Raw genomic sequence first — 16744 nt, 5'->3', positions numbered from 1 at the left:
CAATTAGGATAAGAGTGGATAATAACAAAAACAAATATTCTAAGTAATCTGATCATAGAAAAACAGAAATTTAACAATGATCAAATTCATAACTTACTCATTACAAACACAATAAGCTAAAAATTTTGTTTTTTTTAAGTTCAAAGAACTAAATGTGATTTTTCAATGTAAGGACTTAATCCTTTTGTGTATCAGAAGAAAGGAAAATGGCTGATACATTGAAAGAATCTTTCCTATAATCTTCGCTTGTAGCAAACATTTTTAGGCATTGTGTGCACTAGTGATATTAGCTCTAGATAATAAATTATTACAGTTAAAGCAAATGCAGACAATTTTGCCAAAGGCAAAATGCAACATGTTTTCAACAAGAGTTATAGTTCCACTCAGGCCATTGTGGGGAAACTTCATGGTATTACAAGAGCTGTTTTAAATGTAATAACAAATATTAAGCACTTACAAAATGCTTACCCTTAATTGGAATGAGTTTTGCCTGAAGATAGAATATAATTTATGTAATGTTATTTCGCCTGTCACAATTAAATAAATACATAGCTTAAATATGTGATGATTAGAAATCACTTTGAGTGCTTCAGAAGGTACATGATTTTACAGGGGTTTCTTAAAATATATATAATGGCCATTCTAGTCTCTTCTTAGAGAATTTTTATTTAGGAGAATATCTATAATGTTGACTGATAATAAAAATAAATAAATAAATAAATAAATACACAAGCAAATCTATTAAAACAACATTGCCTTTTAAAAATCTAGCATGGGTTTCCATTTAAAATGTCTACATCATCAAAGATCTGGTTTCTCATGCAACAGAAAAGCCAAAAAACAAATGTTCTCTCTTTTTTAGCAATCTTTTTCTTTATTTTTACTATTTTTTTTTTCCTGTTCCACATTTAATTTACTTTTGAGAGACAGGAAGATAAGAAGAGAGTTTTCTTGTTTTCAGAGCCCCCTGTATTGGTGCTGGTTAATAACTTTTTATGTTGCAGTTTCCGTTTTTTGTTTACTCTTTTGGGAAAAATAATCTCAGGGAAGCAGTAAGCTTGCGATTCTCCTATCCAAAGTCTGTGGTATTTAAAACTGTTCACGTAATATCAACCAAATTTGAAAATAAAATAAAGAGGAATTGTACATATTTTTACAAAACAAGGCTTACATGCAAAATATCTAAATTATTTAAAAAAACAGTATCATGCTGGGAAGTATAATTCTATGGGCCTTTTGTTCTCCAAGAAGGGACTGGCTAAGCTACCACTGGGGCTTTTCAGTCAGGAATCCGCCTCCGTGACCTTTGTTCTGATCTAAGATACTGGCTGAAGGGATCCATGCAATACACTCTCCTACTGATCTATCTTACCTACTGCTTCCAGACTAAAGAATTCAGTAAGAAATTCAATTAGTAAGCAGAGAGTAGCTTTGGGAGCTATCCTTAGTTTATACCAACCTTGAAATTTATCCAATTCCTTCCAAATGAACAGCTCTGTTAGTGGAAAATCACTAACTACTGTTATAAATCGTATAATGTCGATATATTTTAGAAAATATTGTTTATGTATCTAATGTCTCCTGGAAGCAGCATCGACAATTATTTACGTTTCAGATAAAAAGAAAGAGTAAGGGGATTTTAAAATATTAATAAAATATTAATAGAAATACAGGAATAATCAAGTAAAAAGGAGGAAAATAAATGTCCTATATCTGAATGTGGGGTGAGGCTGTGTCTACAAGCTTAGTCTTTTCTCGTGTCAAAATAGGCTTAGATTTAAAGCAATGGGATAGGCCCTTGAAAACGATGAGACCACCTGGATATCCAAGACTATTTCCCAACAATATTTTTTAAAAGGAAATACATCAGCTTAAAAATGAATACAATTGGATTTTAATGTTCATAAATGTAATCGGTATTTGTTGAGATTCATTGTTTTTATTTACTTGTTCGAAAATGGGGGGCAGCTTAATGTATTTTGAATTCCAGCGTGTCTTTTCATGAACTAAAAGTTTGACTGTAGATCTTTTTAATTTATTTTTCCTTATTTTAGAACAGGCTGAATGAGAACACTTCTGTCTTTGCTCACGAAACCCCACAAAATTAACTCTCTCACCTTGAGATTAATTAGAGTGCCATCATTACATTAAACCGATAAGGATTTTACAAGGAGAAATTCTCCTCTCAATTTTTCATATTGTCTATCCAAATTTTTGATAGGTACCATAATAATCTCTCATTAAATAGCTTGATCACAGGTTTACGATTTTCATTTACACACCACAATGCATACTGCCTTATGTACCGCCGAGAACATAGAAGTCTCCGGCCCGTGAGGAAATCCTAATCATAAGAGGAACATAAATCATCAGTCATGTTGTAGGCAACAGGCTGGAGTGAAGATGCAATGTTTCTTGAAATGCTCTGGCATTCAATGGCACTATACTTGGCACCGTGGTATTAATCAACTCAAGATGCTTGTGGGTCTATGATTTTCTCAGAGTGATATATAAATAGTAGTCCTTTTAATATTTCATTTGTAAATGAGGAAATGAATACATATGCATACACCACAAATATATTTGTATGTAAATATCTAAATATAAAATATAAATAAATATATAAATATTTAATACAAATATATGAATATAAAAACCACATATATGTTGTTTATTGTTTATATATACACTACTCCCTTGTCCACAAGTAGCACAGTTTCTAAATGACAGCAATAGAACCAAAGCTAAAGTCCTTCAAAGACTAAAGTAACACTTTTATGTTTTAGGAAACACATAAAAATTGTATAATCTCCTGCACTTTGAATGGTTTATTCTAGTCAGTTGTATTGATTTCACTAAAGTAAAGAAGGAAAAATGCATTATTTTTATCCCTTGAATCCTTCAAGTTTCTGTTTCTATCCTAGGTATTTTTCTTATATTTCTCTCCCATGTAATTTCAAAAAAATATTTTTTCAGGGCCAAGGGGTTATTAATTTGGAATCTGTAGCTCTATTTATGTTGGCAGATAAAGCAGAGGAGAGAGAGACCTTTCCACTGAGTAATTTTGAGAGGCTGTGGTGTTTATTTCTACAGATGTAAAAACTGACTGAATTGAATGGGGAACTCAGATTCCTCGTTAGGATGTCATAGTTAGCCTGTCCCTGGTGTAGATGCTGTGTGTCAAGAACTTGATATTTTCAATATCTTCCCAGAAATGGTCTTTAGTCATTGACCATTATGATCTGAAGGCATCTCACACAGAGAAGACATAATCTTAAATGTGGAGAGGCAGAGAGAATGTGGCGATCTTTTATTAAATTTCAGACAAGTTGTGTGTGTGGATGTGTGTATGTTTAGTGCATAAGTGCAAACAGATGTCTGGCGGATATCTTTAACAAGGAAGGGGGCCAGATAGATAAGTCTTTTTCTTTCCTTTTTCAAAAACAAAATCACCTCAAATTTTTATTAAAAAGAAAAAAAAATACATGTTTAAAAAAAAAAGAAAGAAAGAAAGAAAGAAAGATATGTTCAGTGAAGCACAATGCACAGTTTTTCTTCTGCTGAGAGAGAGACAGGTATTTAAGAATATAAATTTGGGGGGAAGATGTATCTTTTCTATTTTGTTAGCACAATAGGAAAAGAAAAAAAAAAAAAAAGAATCCTGATAGTGACATCATTTAATTTTCATGTGACTCTTCCTTTGGCAAGTCCCACCTCTCAGTACCTAGACATCAGGGTGACTAAGCAGGCTGTTAGCATGAAGGTGACCTAGGTTCTGGAGGAATTTCAAGGCTCTGTTTCATGGGCAACTGGAGACCAGGAAGATTGCCGTGTTAACGTAATTGATATTCAAGGGAGTAGGTATATTCATGGCTTTTAGAAGGGTATTACTTGCTGTTTGACTATGTGAGAATTCTACCTGAGAGCAGAATGTTGTCATCAGGAAGTATAGGCAGCCTTGATCTAAACGAGATCCAAAACAACCCAGGTTCCTAAAGCCAACGCATATGTTCTTGCTGTATATTTTTTTGTATAATATATTTTATGTTTCAACACTCTCTGCAAATATCACAAGCAAGCTGCATATATTGACTCTGACTTTCCTTGCTGATTATGTCTCCTCTTGGTAGTAAGTCAGACACTCGGGGAGGTGTTTGTTTTTCACATGAAGCTACAGCATCCTGAAATGACTAGGACTATCAAGTCACATCCAGAACAAATCAACAGTAAAAAGAGGCCTTGGAAGTAAGTGGAATGTGGGGAAGATCAGAGTGTGTTCCTTTCTCATCCTGTATTTTCACTCCATCCTTTTCTGTGCCTGGCATGGTGTCCTGCTCAAAATTAAGGTTAAAGAAATATGTTTTGAACTAATTGAATAGGTATTCAATAAATTCATATAGAATGAAGGATTGAATGAACACATGAATAAATCTTTCCTTCTGTGTGGATCCAACCTTGGAAATGAATATTTTGCTGCATGAGAAATGGAAGAAGATAGACACGATAACAGGGTATAGGGAAGATTTTACAAGGGCTAGGATGTATTCATAAAGAAGAACAATAGAACAATTTCCTTTTGTGTCATTCACCTTTTATTCCAAATAAGAAATTATCTGTGTATCCGTTGTTATATGGATAAACAAGATTATCAAACTATGTCCTGAGAAATATTGTAGTAAATATCCTTACCAATGACTTCTAAGAAATAGTTGATAGTTTGTCAGAAAAACAGTATCACCGTATGAACCGTATGACATGAGAAAAATAAATACATAAAAATAATATTCAAAGTGACTTTTAGAAATTAGAAATATTCCCCTGAAGGATTAATTGAAGACAGTACTCGAAAACATTAGAAGAAAATGGAAATGTGTTTGAGGATAGAAAATGATATGTCCCCATTGACAATCTAATAGAGAAAATGGTTAGCAAGAAATATAAGAACCCTATGTCATACAATTTTATGAGTCACTGAGATACTCCATATTGGAAATCAAACAAGCAAAAATAATAGAAGATCATAGCAAAATGGAATATAGGATGAAAGTATCTATATTCTCTGCTTGGGTAGGGAATTTTCCATTCTTGTTAGAAGAGACTTCAGAAAGCATTGAGTGGTGAGGGAGCTCTGGAGCCCATGCCCTTGCCTTATCCCCATCTCCAACCTTTAACTATGTCATGCTGGCTTTGCTTAAATTTTCCATGCCTCAGTTTCCCCTTATGAACAATAGAACTACATTAGAACTTAAAATACATAGTTATAATATAGGTTTCTTATTTATTCCCAATAATAGAAATGTTCAGCTCTGTTACTATGTTCAATGAATATTAAATGTCTATATTTTTGCCATTTCGAAAACATATGGGAAGATATTGATTAGGGAAACAATGTTTTTTTGAAAACACAGCAAATAGGATTAAACTTAAACTAAGCTTTAAATTTATATTGAGGAATTGCAAATATTTAACTCTGAAACCAATAATTAAGGTGATTATTTTTTCAAGAGTATAATATATGACTAAGATAGTAGTGTTTTCTCTCTATATCTACTCTAGAACAAACAATAAATAATCTTTAATGTTAATTTGGGCAAATAGATGTTGAACACAAAGACTATTTGGATGACATGTTAGTAGACATTATATCAACTTCATACTAAGTTTTTAGAATATTTGTAATTACAGAAATTAGATTTCTACATTTCTATATACAGCAATAGCAGTATTGATAATAATGTCTAACACTTATATGGCAATTACTATAAGCCATAGATTCTTCTAAGCTCCTTACTTTTATTGTCTGAAAGACAAGGGGTTGATCCAACCGTTATCTCTTGAGTTTATAAATCAGTTCATAGACTGTAATTTTCAGTGTTTTTCAGATAGTTCTCCGGTTGAAGGGAAACTGAAGAGAAATAAATATGGCTCTGAGGAAAAGCACAAATATGTTTTCAGGTATGCACTCATAACAGGGCAATACAAGAGAATTCAAGACTGGGTGAAAATTAACCGTCTAAAGTAGCTAGCATTGTTGTGGATTATATGACCAGAGAACCCAAATTATTCCTTTCAAACCAAGTGCTGTGGTAATTTGCACAGTTTCCTTCAAAGATGCATTCATTTAACATGAAACAGTATGGTTCAGAGCTAAAGTAATAGTTAACATATTTGACTCTTCTTGATGCTCACATCCTTTAGCTAAAGTATTAGTAGAAAGTTTGGAGAAAATACGAATTTACGAGGGCTTTCTTTTTTCCCTAAACTCTGGATTTGGGGAATGTCCAATTTTTAAAACAATTATAAAGGAGATTTAGGATGTATAAAGTAACACCGTATTAGGAACTCATTGTCCTTTTTCTTATAACTGTGATAGTGGGTCCTCTGGCTTCAAACTGTTTATCTTCCTTGTGATAAAACTTAAAGATACAAGGTTCCTAAAAGTCAGAAAATTTCTGTGATTGAAAGTCAAATTCCTCTTTAAGTCTTCTGGGGCATGCATATTTTATGCTGTTATGGCTGTTGTTGATTAAAATAATGAGTATCAGATGAATTATTCTTTTTCTGGGATACAAATGGTTTTTATACTTTTTATGACATTTGGAATGGAGTAAGAAAAAGCTGGAAGTGTAAAGAAAAAGAAGGTGCTATTCATGTGGAGGCAACAAGTCACTGTTGCCTCTGTATTTTGGGGTATGGATTGATCATTAAATATTTTTTAGTACCTCTTGACTATAGGCATTTTATATCCTGGATTAAGAAGACTTGCCATGAATCAAAGAAGGGGAGGGGAGGAGTGAGGAGTCGGGTGAGGAAGAGGAAGGGAAAGGGAGGAGGCAGAATGGGAGAGAGAGGGGAGAGAAGATTAGAAAGAAACAACAGGTTGAAGCAAGAATTCACCTAATGGATTTAAAAAGCATAACCCAGAATTTGTCTCGAGCCATATGCTGTCATTTGGAAAACTCATTCTGAAATAATTTCAGTGTTTTTTGGTGTCTTGCTTTCATTAATTCACAACCATCTGTCACTCTATAGAAGTGTGATGTGCACACCATGATGTACGACTCAGAGCAAATCAGGTCGTTCTGTACATTATTGTTATCAGTTGGATTTGGAAGTGGGATCCTATTTGTTGTCATCCTCTTGCTTTTTTGATCGATGGATGGATGCTTGAAGCTAAAGTTTCAATTCATATAGGAAGACGATATGACTAAGTTTCTGTACGGATGATTTGCCCTCGGGCAGCCTCTGGTTCCTTTGGGAGGAGGGCCTGTGCTCACCCCTACACCATGTTCACCTCTGCTACTCAGTCCTGTTGTGACAAAGGCTTGTGAACTGGTGGCTTTCACAGCTGTCATCAATTCCTTCTTTGGCAAACCCAAGTCCGGGAATAACACTTACCTTCCTCCTTGAAAAAGAGTGTTTTTATCATTTGGGCAGAAATATATTTTGCATATACTTGTAGCATTTGTTTAATTAAGTAGACTTGGAAAATATCACCTTCTGCAAATATAACCAAAAGCTAATAAATCACTGCTGTCACTTCTTAACAAAATATTAGCTTAATAAAGGGCAGAGACCATATTTACTTCAATTTTATCTAATCATAAGCACACATTTATGGAGAAATAATTTACATGTATTGTATTTGGTTGTTCCATGTATAGGAAATATACACACACACACACACAAATATGTATATATGTATATACATAATTTTTCTAATTAATTGTTAGAGTCATGCTTTTCAAAGTTTTCCATGTATATGAATAACCTTGGGATCCAGGGAACATACAAATGCTGTTTCAGCAGGTTTGAGGGTGGAGGACAAAGATTTTCATTTCTAACAAGCTCCTTGGTGCTGCTGGAGATGCTGGTTCACAGAATTATTTTTAGTAACAAAGTGTTAGAGTGCCCTAATGCATTATTACCCTTTTGAAACTTCTTTTTCTTTCCTTTTTTCCCCCCCACAGTTATCCTTAAATCCCCCAAATGTATTCAGACAAAAGGGGCTTGTTTGTCATGAAGGGCATAATGCCAACTGCCAACTTTCATTCGGGCTGACCACTGTGTTGACTGCCTGCTTCCCTGATGTTTGCCTCTGAAGGGCCCCCACCATGGCCCCTGGACAGTTCGGTGGTGGCACTCATTCTGTGCCTGCAACACACAGTTTTCTCACTTCACCGGCACATACTTACGGTCCTCCAGCACAAAGCACAATTCCAGGGAAAATGCTTGAAAAAGGGCTCCCAGCCTTGGCAAGAGACTTCTTCAGACTTGTCCATGCTCCCTTCCCAACTGCCATATACATCCAAGCTCCTTCTCTGATCCCAGGTCTTCGGTACAAAGTAAATGTAACAATAATAGCAACAACAATGACAACAAGACCAACAGCAAGCACAGCGTCTTAAAGGGTTGCACAGTGGTCTGGCTGCCTCCTTGCCTGCTCCCAGGAGGCAGCCATGTCTTTTTCTGGGTCACTAGGAAACTAATGGTCTGAGTCTGTATAACAAAAAGCACTCAAACAACCTTTTCATTTGAACCCAGGATGGATTTGTTGTCAGTTAAAACAAAACTGAGAGAAAAACAAAACTCTGCTACTATTTCTGAATCTCGAAGTACCTGTATGGGTGACTGATTGATTATTCAAGTTGTATTCACATCACGGTTACTATGTCTGTGCTTATTAGGGGTTATAGCAAATTGACAGAGTAAGAAGATCAATAAATAGATATCATAGTCTTCTATCTTACCAGTTATTAAACTGAAAAAGTTATTTGCCTAAATATTTTCCCAGTGAATTATTGGATTTGATATTGTGTTGATGTGCTCTCTTACAATAAGTTGATAGTGGACCTCAAATGACAGGGATCTTTCATTCATTCGAACCTAATGGAAGCACTCAATGGGAAAAACATTCCTTTTAGGGAGGAAGGTTTGGTTTAATTGAGGCCGTGGGAGAGATTTGTAACAAAATAAAATGTATCAGTAATTTATTCATAATGGATAACATACAGAAGCAAACTCACATACTATTATAGACTTCTTTTTACCATCTTTAAAGCATTCAAAATTCTATCCAAAAGTTAAGGAAATCAGAAATTGTTAAATGTAATGAAAATGCCCTGCCTGCTAAGCATATTTCTAAATGTTCTTTCAGAAACAAAGAACATGTGAAAAAATATAAGCGGTCTTTATTTTATATCTGTTGCTCGTTAAATTATTTCATGCTATAAATAGGAACCTGCCAAAGATTGTAATTGGGTTGAATGGGTACCATATACCCCCTTTGTTGTTATTATATTTATTTTTTTAATAAACAGATTATACCTCAGAATCTATTTAATTAGGTTCTCACCACACAAGGTAGTATGTGCGTGCACGCATGCGTGCATACACACACACACACACACACACACAATGCAATTTACTGGAAAGAAAATAAACCCTCATTCATGTGGAGTAATCCTTTCACCTTTACTTTTTGAATGAGAAAAAATGTGTAACTATTAATAAAATGCAGATAGGGAAACTTGAATACCCTGTATTATGTAATGTTTATAAAAACAACAATATCAGAGTCAGTGACGTGCATAGAGCTCCAATGCTAAGAATACTGGACTTCTTTTTTCTTAGACCAAATAAGAAAGACTCACCAGGACAGAATATCCAGGAACCCTGTCTGCATCACTACCAGAGCACCATGTGCTTGTGATGAAAGTGCTACAGCTGTGATCAATTCCAGGACTTACTACAATTCACAGACTTAGGCACATAGTAAAGATGGGATAAAAGGATTCTGAAATGTGTTATTCCCTCTGATCATTAATCTGTCTTGTTTAGTCCTGAAGATTTTGGTAGTTACTACTGGTTTTTCCACATACCTTCTCTTAATTCCTTACAAACATAGAGGAAAATGTCAAGTGGCTATGAAAGAACTATTTCATTTTTTATATTGTCTGAGAGGAGTTTGGCTAAGTTTGGCTGTTGAACTCTGGCACACTGTGCTTTGAATAATTTACATCTAAGCACAGATTTACTGAATACCATCACCTATGACAAATTTGCATGAAAGGCTCAGTCTTATTTCTTTGAATTCTGATGACTTTGCTCCCAAACAACATAGAAGTACTTCTATTTGTGTTCTGTTATTACCCTCCCTCTCCTCCTCCTTCCCCTCCTCTTTTGGTACATTGAGTCTACGAGATAGGTAAAGAATTTTCCATCTACATTTTGTGGGTATTAGAGATAGCAACGGATGTGTCTCATAAAAGGAGGTGAAATTATATTTTAATTTTAAAATGACATACTTCCAAGGCAAACAAAAATACCAAAATATTTAGGATCCAGACGGAAATGTAATACCGAAGTCAAGACATCATCATGGGGCAAATGGAAATTATGAAAAGACCAGTAGTTCATGGAAAATCGTAAACTTGGAAGTTTTGTGAGTTTTGATTCAATGAGGTAGAAAACAGGAAGCCCAGTAGAGCCTTCATGAGTACTAAGAGTGGAGCCTAGGTGTTCCTTAAGCACCAAAGAGAAATGTTTGGCTTTGGTTCTAGGATGAAGTCAGGCAGGAACAGAAAGAAAGTTTTCTGATTTCACCGAGTTTTATTCTTCTCTTCCTGACATTCCTTCTAAGGCATACTTGTGTCCCAAAGTTGGTCTCTGAGAGAAGGAAATCAGTGAGAAAAGCTTTAGGCAGGAAATGTGAAAGCAAAGAAAGGTAGCAGCATGGGGTAAGGAAAAACTTAACACAAAGCTATCCCAGTAGAGATTCATGCCTTAGATTGAAGGCATTAAAACTTAATTTTAAAAGGCTACTGAGACAAGGAGAATTAGGGCAAAACTGTGAAACATACTTCATAATAAATTAAGTGGAATTTATAAAATAACATTGTGCATTAAAGAGATAAACAACTTGGAAGATAATCATATGCGTATACTCTGAGAGAAATATTTTGGAAAGATAAGCTTCAAAAATCACCCCAGCTCTGCTGTGATCAGACCTTCCAGGGCAGGATTCAGCACTATAGGAATGTGTTAGGTAGGAACTCGGACAGATGGAGGAATTAGAGAAACATACTAAAGCTAAACGTTAGGGTAGAAAAGAGCACAACACATGGTCTCGAAAATAAAGCCTAAGGATAGAGGAAATACAGAAATGTATTTATTTTTAATTTTGTTTGTATAAATAATATTGGAGAGATAAACTGGATAGAGAAATAAACATTAAAGAATAGGAAAGAATGAAATTTTTAATGTATGTGAGGCTTAAAAACCAGATAATTTTTCATTCATAAAGGAGAGGAAATCATTTTAAATATGTTTATTATCTTTAATAATAAAAAAACTTATTAGGAGATTGCATCCATGTTCATGACTGGGACTCCATTGGATCAGGAGCAGGTATGAAATCTAAGATGGCATCAAAAAACCCTCAGTAATCAAGATAAATAATATTTTAAGGCACACTTTAAAAACTCAAAATTAATGAAAAATACCCGTGATGAAAAAGATAAAAATGTTAAACAAACACATGTCAGTATAAATATATCCTTTCTCTCTGACTCTTACTTTCTTAAATAGTACCTCTCTGGGGTCTCTGAGGTATATGGTTGATCTCATTCAATTTGTTTGTTTGCTTCGTTTTTGCCTTATTTATTTATTTAATTTATTTTTTTTGTGGAAGAGCAAACTGAAATTGTGTTCCTGTTTAGACAGGATAGACTGAAATTCTTATGTTTGATTTTTAAAAGCACAGAAAACGTCCAATTATATATGAAAGAAACACGAAACAGTATCACCACATACCTATAAAACACTTTTGTTATGATGTTCATTTTAAATAGTCACATAAATGATGTATAAATGAGATTCATGGAAAATAATATAATGCTATTTTTATAATCCTCGTGGTTTCGCATGGAGTACTTATGGGTACAGCATTGGGTTTCATTTAAGAACATATGAATCATCGGTTGTAGAAGCTGGAATATAATCAAATATAAAGATACTAAAAAATTAAAACTAAAGATATAAACTAATAATTCTGGAAAGGTTGCATGTATCCTAAGAGGATCAAATATTATGTAAGACATATGGTGGGTACTTTCTCTTCATTAGTGTTAATGCATTATTATCAGGTTTCTCCTCCTTGAACAGAGTTCAGCCCAATAACCTTCCAGTTTAGATTAATGAAACCTCATAAAAAATACAGCAGTTCCAAAGGAAGCAGAGCAATTTGGTGAGAGAACAGATAAATGTGACTCAAGTGTCCTTATTTTCCTATCACCCCTATGCAACTATATAATCTTTTGATCTTTGCTGGAGAAAATTCTTAAATCCAAATGTCGGGAACGACCAAAAGGGTCATCTAGATTTTTTGCTACTCAAATTGTGGTCCCAAGCCAACAGAATCATCATCACTTGGAGCCTAATGGAAATACACTACTTCTGGCTGTATCTGGAAACTCTAAACTCAAAATCTGCATTTTAACATAATTTCTCTGGGAACTCTTTTGTGAAGGACTATTTTCTTTTTATTTTATTTATTTATTTATTTATTTATTTATTTTTAAAATTCATTTGAGAGAAATGCAGAGACAAAGAGAGCACATGCAGGAGGAGAAGATGTGGCAGAGGGTGAAGCAGACTCCCTGCTGAGCTGGGAGCCCTACATGGAACTGGATCCCAGGACCTGGAGATCATGACCAGAGCCGAAGGCAGACTCAACCATCTGAGCCACCCAGGATCCCTGAGAAGGACTATTTTCTTATCATCTAGTTGAAGCAGGCAGTGTTTAGCCATATTAAATACAGCTTGGAAACTAGCAAAGAATTGAGTGTATGTGCATATAGGTGTGCACACGTATGTTATTCCATTATTATAGTAATGTGTGCAACTCTTTTCCCATAATAGATTCTTAAACTATATAAATAATTATTGTGCAAGCAATGAGTAACATAAAATTATAATTTTCATCATCAAAGAAAATTACCACATTTGTTAATAAGATTTACTAAATTCATAGCTTCTCATTTTTGCCCTAGAGAAATGGAATACAGTGTGATCCATTGTTGATTTTTTTAGTACTTTTGATGGAAACTAATACTGGATCAAGGTTAGATATATAAGAAAAAAAGAAAGTCTATTCATGGCAAATACAAAGAAAAAACACTTTTTTTATTGTATTTCCCACAAACATGATAAAACTGGGCATATTCAACATTGGTGAGGAAAGATTTAATTGCTGTTGCTGTGAGTGTTATTAATCCAATATTATAACAATGCAAATATTTGCCCATCCATATGAGTTCATTTTAATTGGAAAGACCATAATGAGACAGAAGTTGTTCCATTCAACTCAAAGAGAAACAAAAAACAAAATTAGGAGAGAATTGTGATGATAATAGTACTGAAAATATCACTCTCAGGGAAGATGTGTTTCCTTCCAATTGTTGTTAGCAAAACTGGAATAATAGTAAGATGTCTTTACTACAATAAATCACAGTTTATGTTTCATGTTAATCACTGAATTATAGAACTATTTGCATTGTAATGTTAACTGATCTTTTTCCCAAGTTACTATAATTGATTAATGGCAAGCATATACACATACCATTTGCCACTTTTGTATAGATTACTTGAGAGTCAAATAGAGCAACAATTAAGTTATTGACCAGATGATTAAAGGAAACCTCAACCATCAAGCGGTTTTAGTTGACAAGATAAATCTGTAACTAAAATAAGAATTCCACCACAAGATGAACACAGTTAATTCAACAATTCAAAAACAATTATTGATTTACTTTTGATGCCAAGCATGGCCATAAGTACTGGGTCGAGAAGATTAGTCAGGATCTGCTTTAAGGAATTCATAATTTCTCACTGGTCCTGTCATCACATTCTGTGCCAATAGAGCAGACTCTACCACCATTACTGCTTTTAAGAAAATTTTACTTTAGTTAATTTCCTGAAGATGTAAATTCAGGCTCCTGTAACTGGTGCCAAGGTGAATAAATATGGAAGGGAGAATACTTAATCAATTAAGAGGAAGGGAAATCCATTAAATTGGTCGTAAGAGACTTGGAGATAGTCAGAGGGAGCTGTGCAGTGCCCTTTTCAGTTATGTGTTTTAGAAGTTTTCATGTTGGTTTTCCTCGAATTATCTTGATTTGAGACTTGGCTAGCCTAGTGTTTTACTGGAGTTTAGAATGAATACTCTCTGCTCCCACATGCAAACTTTTTATGTACAAATATCTGGAAATATACACATATGTATGGACATTTCTTTCTTTCATTTTACAGATTTTTACAAAAGCAAATCATGAAATCTATCTTTCTCCACTCAGCAGTTTTCCAAAACTGGAAAATAGATCCTTTACTCCAAATTAAAACTTAACTCACATAAAACTGAGAACTGTAACAAAATTGTTTTCAGTGCATGAAAGCATCATTCTTGCCCTTATTTTCCTATAGGTAACTCTGTTTTGAATAATGAAGTTCTACATTTTTTTTTCCCCACCAAAATATCATTTGCATTGTATCCAGGTAGAGAGTATAGACATCTCTTGCTGTTACAGCATGGAAAAATTATTTGACTTCTGCTTTTCTGGAAACATGCTTGAAAAAGAAATGTCCAAGAATTGCTAAAGATTGAGTATTTTTAGCAAATGACACTTTTCTAATATTTAATTAGAAATAAATTAAGGATTGGCTGCATGAGGTTGAATTAAGTATTAAGGTAGCATAGGAGTAACCTACAAATAATACTGACATCACCTATACCTACCCAAGAATGGTTCTAATCCACTTTATTTCAAAGGCAAAACCAAAAATCTTATGTTATTTAGAACATTCCAAAAAAACTCAGTCATAAAGGTCAGATACCATATAGGCTAAATTAGACACACACACACATACATACATATACATATATATATATATACACACTTTTTTGAATCTATAAATATATTATGAAATATATAACATACATTCTGAAATATATTATGCTAAATATAATATGCTAAATATAAACATGTTAAATATATAAATGTACTACATATATAAATTCAGTAAACATAAATATATACTTATATATACATACTTTAATATTTTCAGAATTTCAACTCAAAATATTCAAAACAAGCTTGTTCTAGTGCAAAGCAATTTCATCCAATTTCTTTAGGGCATTCATATATATTTTCTGCCCATTGCATAGGATTCTTCTTCCAGCCCACATTACTATTGGAAATGTTTTAAGGAACCTATATATTTAATTATACTGTGCCTGGTAGATTATGGGTCTTTGACACTGAAGCCCAAGCTTGTACTCTCTACAGAACTCACAGTCTAGGGCAGGACTGTATGAGACTTCCCTCTAAATCATCATGCCCTGTTTGTCCAGAAATTAGTCATTTGAAATGCAGAGAGTAGGGCGAACCTAAAAGAATGAGGCTTACAATCCATTTTATAGGATTGTGGCAAGGACTGATAATTGTAAAACTTTTTGATAATGTGATACTGTTTTTGGAAAGAATTTTATACAGCCCAACAGCTTTCTCATTTGTAATGTTGAATCTCTCCAAGGTCGGGCAGGATCCCAGGTCACAATTCTGTGATACCTGAATATGCTTTGTAACCAACGGGGGAATAATTCACTCTTGGTTGATCCCATGGTGGATGCTGTCCATTAATGGTTAAAAAGAACTTATTTTGATTTAGTAGTTATTGTTTTAAAGTGCGTGATTTATTGTAGTTTTTTAGACCCATAGAATAACTTCTCTTAATTCTACTTAAATATCTTCCCAGAGGAAAAGAAATTTAGTAAGAGCTGGAAGTGGACATTGGCCCTGGGTACAGGCTCCTGTTTTCTAGGATGTTAGCACTATGCCAGACTCTGCTAACTTGGGTGGTCATTTTTAATGCGGACATTTTTCTAAGGAAGTAGACCGAAACCACTAAACATATTTGCTCCATGAGCTAAACTACAATAAAACAGGTCTCCTGTGTATAGCTTTCCTCACTCTTTGAATACAGCTCATTCTTATTTTATTTCCATAAGAAACAAATGTCCTTTAGAAAGTTTCCCTTTGAAGTTTAAATGCAGTTGTGTAAGTGTGTGAATGCATGTGTGTCCAAAAGGCAATTACATCCAAGTATCTGATTAAATGATGAAATGGCCATTTCTTCAGGACAGTTAAGTGTCCTCTGAGGGTTTAAGCATACCAAACACCCCCAGACCCCAGCCGGATGATCCGTCATCACCCACCTATTGTAAAAGTGTATGCAAGAGATGGGAGAAAATATGGTGTCATAAATGAGTAATAGATTCCAAAAAGAGATAATACTGTGCTGCCAACTATTGGAAAGAAGGTTTCATTTTTATGGATTTATTTTCCAACTTCAGCTGTTCCCCATCACTTCAGAGACTTTATATAAGCTTGCCTTTTCTTTGTCTTCATTTTTCTTCCTCCATGGATGTTAGCCTCTCTCCCGCACCAAAGGAGAAAAGGACCACGTATCATTAGACCAGGAGTAGTCACACAGGGAGCTCAGTGAGGTGGAGGAGTTCCCCTGGGACCGTGACTGGAAGGCTGAAACTTTGATCTCATGCTTAGCCCTGCTCTTGTTCATGGTGGGAAAACACCCTGCTATGACACCCCGTGGTTCTGTTCTATCTGAAGGAGAACATGACTCTCTTAATATTAATCACCTACATGAACCACTGGTGCCATGATTT

Source organism: Lontra canadensis, unplaced genomic scaffold (genome assembly GCF_010015895.1).
Source record: "Lontra canadensis isolate GAN:19392208 unplaced genomic scaffold, GSC_riverotter_1.0 scaffold73, whole genome shotgun sequence".
Classification (NCBI taxonomy): Eukaryota; Metazoa; Chordata; class Mammalia; order Carnivora; family Mustelidae; genus Lontra; species Lontra canadensis.
The sequence above is the reverse complement of the archived record's forward strand: the minus strand, read 5'-3'. Positions refer to the sequence as shown.